This window comes from Festucalex cinctus, chromosome 1, assembly GCF_051991245.1.
Source record: "Festucalex cinctus isolate MCC-2025b chromosome 1, RoL_Fcin_1.0, whole genome shotgun sequence".
NCBI classification, from domain to species: domain Eukaryota; kingdom Metazoa; phylum Chordata; class Actinopteri; order Syngnathiformes; family Syngnathidae; genus Festucalex; species Festucalex cinctus.
The window spans coordinates 66844337-66849339 of record NC_135411.1 but is presented as its reverse complement, the minus strand read 5'-3'; the positions used below and the strand labels follow the sequence as shown (position 1 = coordinate 66849339).

The 5003-nt window shown below is 38.2% G+C and overlaps 1 long non-coding RNA gene across 1 annotated transcript; it reads right to left on the bottom strand.

The window, feature by feature from the left end:
• Positions 1-232: 232 nt before the first annotated feature.
• LOC144005879 (uncharacterized) lies at positions 233-4753 on the bottom strand. Its single transcript, XR_013279681.1, has 2 exons — positions 4097-4753; positions 233-1484 (listed from the first exon to the last, which is right to left on the bottom strand). It is a non-coding gene; the product is annotated as an uncharacterized LOC144005879 (long non-coding RNA).
• Positions 4754-5003: the final 250 nt, after the last annotated feature.

Genomic DNA, 5003 nt, shown 5'->3' with positions numbered 1-5003 from the left:
TCTCATTGTTTTATCGCACTTGTACCATCCATTTTTTTTTTTAAATTATTATTACTGTTGTTTTAGTCCAGTAAGCAAGCCAATTGTTCAGGCTATGTGCATGTCAATCACTCAGTGGCCATAGTGATTCATACGATAAAGTAGGGCTGGCCAAAAAATAAAATCTTGATTTTTGCAGTCATTCAGGACGATTACGATTTTAATCGATTTTCCCTAATAAATCCAACAAACATTTACTTAAAGGTTTCATTTATTCAAAAATAATTCCTGTGCAAAATGTTCAGACACCAATAACGTATATTGATTCTAGATCAGTTTTAACATAATCTTAACATTCATAGTTTGTGCTTAATGTGGGAGGATATAAGAAGACAACACAAAGAGTATAAATTTGTGGAGTATAAATGGTGGATTTCCACGTCAATAAGTAAGGATCTGAAATAAAAATTTGTCTTAACACATTCTGAGCTCAGGAAATAGAGCTAGTGGAATTTGGGAGGGATGTTATTCTGGGAGCATGCTGAGGGTAAACATGTAACACAATCTCACATCCCTAAATTAAGAAAGAACACTGTGAAATTAGATTACATTTTTATATGGCCTCATTTTCTACATCTACATTCTCATCTCTCTCTCTCTCTCTCTCTCTCTCTCTCTCTCTCTCTGGGTACCTAAATTGAGGTCCTCATCATCTGCGGTCTAACGATGGATTGACTGAAGTTAAAAAAAAAACAAAACAAAAAAACAAACTTTGTATACAAAGAGCAGTCAGCATTCCCACAATTTCGTGTTTACAATGGTGCAATTAAGCCCAGGAGGCTTGCAGTTGCAGGGCAGCGTCAAACAGTCAATAGCATGTTGTGGTAATCCCAACCCTAATCCCACTGTGAGGCCAAATCTGCTTCAAGGAAGTTTTTGATGGAAGAGATTCGGCCTCCCACGTAATGTTTACATTCTGCTGACACAAAGGAGGATGAAGAGTACAACCGATTAGAGTACAAGAGGCAGAGAATTAATGCTTTGGGGGCAATAAAACTACCACATTGTAAAATTAGAAAGTGGTTTATGCCTTTTTCCTTTCTTATTGGTCAGTAACTTTGCTACTCTCTAATGTGGCCAGATTTCACTCGAATTTGTGAACTAACTGAGATTTATGATTTTTCTGTGGTAAAATGTTTGCGTCTGCTCAATTAAGGTTGGGAAACATCGCTTAGATACTACAAAAAGCCCTCAGTATCTGATGTAGTGCGGGACGCAAGTTGCAAATCATGCAGCATGATGGATTACAAAGAACCTCGAAAAAGTGCTAGATCTTGGCACGGCTTAAGAGTAAAGCTCTCAATGGGAGTCAGCCATCATTGTGTTGCTCTGCGAGTGAGGAAAACAAGCTGAGTGGAGCTGTAATGAGGTCACTTATCAGGAAGGGCATCGGGTGGGTGCGCCCCACTTCCTCTCAGCATCCATCTTGCCACCCATCCATCCATCTGTCAGGGAGAGAACAAATGACCTCATAACGTCTGCCGATAATGTCACGTGACAAACCCTGTAAACCCTGTGACTGGCTTCAAGTTGACTACAAGAGCTTTCAAGGGAGGGGGTTGAGTTATTTTAGATCCAAAGTGAGCTGAGTTGTACACTTTGTTTGTTTGTTTTAAAATCAATTTCAATATTTTCCCACACAGTCAAAAGCAACCATCAGTTCTGGAAAAACAGATTAAAGTGTAATGAGTTTGATGAGAAGATCAAATAGCTTGTGACGCTCACAACGCATATTTGGGTGTACTGAATGTGTGTGCGTGTGCGCGTGTTTGCGTGTGTGTGTGTGTAAAGAAGGGATCATGAGAGGGATCTGTAAATCACGCTGGATAATTAATAGGCTTTAAACTGGTGGGAACACAACAACAGCCCCCCACCCCCTCCAACCACATGAAAAAGGATCCTGTTATTAGAGTTTATAGCATTTAAGATCACAAAAGCCTTTTGCATTGCCAAAGGAAAATTGAGTCCAACTGAATATGTGCAAAAGTGGAAGACTGCATGGACCATCAACCGGTTAAAATAGCCAAATGATGCATGCAAATAATCACGTTCACTGTAAATTACATCTGAGATATCTTTGAGGAAATCTTGCCCCCATGATGGCTACATGGTCAGAAGTGGTTCACAAACATGTCAGGATGTGGTCATTTGCAGAACACTGCAAGGAATTTAGGAATTAAAAAAAAAAAAAAAAAAAAAAACTCCTCATAAAGTAGATGGCAGGGATGGTGAAATGGTGGTTACATATTGAGTGGCCTTTGATTAATTTTCAAATAAATTAATTAAATGATTAATAAATGAGTTAAAATAAAGTTACAAACTCAAACATCATTATATAAACAAATACTGGAAATAAAAAATCAAAAATCTGTACATATGAAAATTTACGGTTATGAAACTGCAAAAATGCATTGGCTGTAGTTTTAAATGGTAAAATCACCATTCACCACTAGTTGGTAGACAAGTTAGCTTAGTTGCGCGTATTCTGGGTCATAATATAACAAGAGTAGACCTAATATTTTTGTGCAGATTACTACAGGTAACTTCAATAAAACATTGTGGCTTGGCCTCCAGCATTTAAGTTGCTTATCCCTGGTATGTATATGTGGTGTATCAGAAAAGTTCCAGGCCTGATTTCTTGTATACCTTCATGTACTCCTGGAAGTATTCTTCTAGGATCACACCTCTTACCGCTTCTCACGCACTGAACAAAGCAAATGCAACAGGACATCTTTATGGACATGTTGCACAGTGTTGCCAAATTGGCGACTTTCTCGCTAAATCTGCATTCATTTGTTATGGGAGGCTTGCCCTCCGGGAGGCGGAGTGGGAGCTAAGTCATCTTTCACCTCAAGTAGTTTAAGCCACAGCACACCAAACACACTTTGCAGCATATTAAACTAATTAACACTAATCTGCTTGTGAATAACGTGCGGAAATCATCCGTCATCTTGGCACGTACTATGAACGTGCAGGGTATGGAAAGACCACCAACTCATGTGACCCAGTCATAACCTGAAGAGCTCTACTGCGTATAACCAGTGTTGCCACAGTTACCTTGAAAAAGTAACTTAGTTACTTTACTGATTACTTGGTTTTAAAAGTAACTAAATTGCGTTACTGATTACTTGATTTTAAAAGTAACTAAGTTAGATTAAAAGTTACTTTTTTAGTTACTTTCAGCAGCTGCCGATAACACCATCTCAACATAAAAATAATGCAGTAGAAACGGAGTTCCAAATACTTTATTGAAAGTGCATTTTTAACATGAAAATAAAGGGTTTTTTTTATGAAAAACAAAATAGGCAGTCTCTCTTGACTTCTTGTAACGTAAATACTTTTTATAAAACAAAAAATAAAAATCTATCCAGGTTGAAAATGAAAATCCCCTAAATTCCTCTATTGTTTGTTTGTTCCGCTATTCCAGTGTGTACACATGTATCAGTTTAAATATTTATTAGTAGTTATTGACAGTTATAATTGTTTTTTGGTTTGTTTGTTTTTTCTCTTCAAAATAAGGATCAGGAAAACAAAAGGTTGATAATTTAATGTTAAATATAAATATTTAACCTTTAGACAGACACCAACACAATTAAACAGAATATTTGCACATTGTGAAGTATTTCAGAAACATAAATTTAAGACATGAAATAAACCTACCGTCCAGCCAAAAGAAATATGAAGCCACCTTATGGAACAATAAATCTATCAAACACAGTTTAACCACTTAATATATGCAAAAATATTTCCAAAAGTTCATTTCCCTTTTTAATCAACAATTTTTGTATTTAACAATTTTTTTTTCTTTTGTCATCACTTTCATTTTTGGTTAATGTATGACATCTTTTTTTGTTTTTTTAATCTGAGACACGATGATGACCACAGAATCACTACTGTTTATATTTTGTTTTTTGGGCTGTCGTAATCGCGGGCACGTCTCAGTTCTCCTATCTGCTGCTCATGCTAGTTGTAGACATTGACAGAGAGCCACAAACTGAGAAATGAGATACTTGCAGTGTGCTTTTAGCTTAGCTGGTGTGTTGGCTGTGGGACATACCTGTGTGGTTTGAATCCATGCATTGGATCGTCACGGGAGTTATTCTTTTTGCCTCGCGCGCAGTACCAACGCCGGCCCGGGACACACAAGTGCACCGAGAGGACTCGATAGCCATGGGAAATACCGAGATGTACGGCACCGGCTTCTGCTAACTGTCTCCATTTGTATGTTGTCACTCGTTGCGCGCGCGCGCGCCGTGTCGCGAGCACGGAAACACGGAAGTAGCTTGAATGGTGATGCTACTGAAATGTAAACAAAACAAGTAGAGCACGGCGCAGAACTCTTGCTATTGTTATGAAAACCATAAAGCCTCACTCGCAACCGATACGGTCGTTTAGCTCCCCTTGACGAACGATGATGGTTCGGTCGAATCGTTTTTTTGTTCCACCCCTACTGATAACGTAACTTGTCTGACGTCACTCCCCCTGGCGAGAGGGCGGAGACGACCTCATCCCATAATGCTTCACGGACCAGTTGAGGATGGAAATAAATTATTTTTTTTTACCACTTTTATGGTCCATAATGCACACTTTTTTTGTTGTGTTGTGTGCCTGTTGGTTAATAAAACTAGTAGTAAAAGTATCATCACTTTTGTTTTGAATGTGCAAACCATTCATGACCAGACCATGGCTGAATTCAGTGTGGTGATCAATGACTTCTGCCTCATCTTCGTAGTTAGCAGTAGTTGTTTGTGACTGTTACAACAGTGAGATAGTGTGCCTTCTTCATGAAAATGTGGAATAACGCATTGATTCTCTGGACAGTAACTTTAATCAGACTACTTTGTAGAATAAAGTAACGCGTTAGACTATTAGTTACTTTAGAAAGCAACTTTTTTGAGTAACGCGTTACCGGCAACACTGCATATAACACACGGTGGCGAGTACTGTATTTAAGCACTGTATTC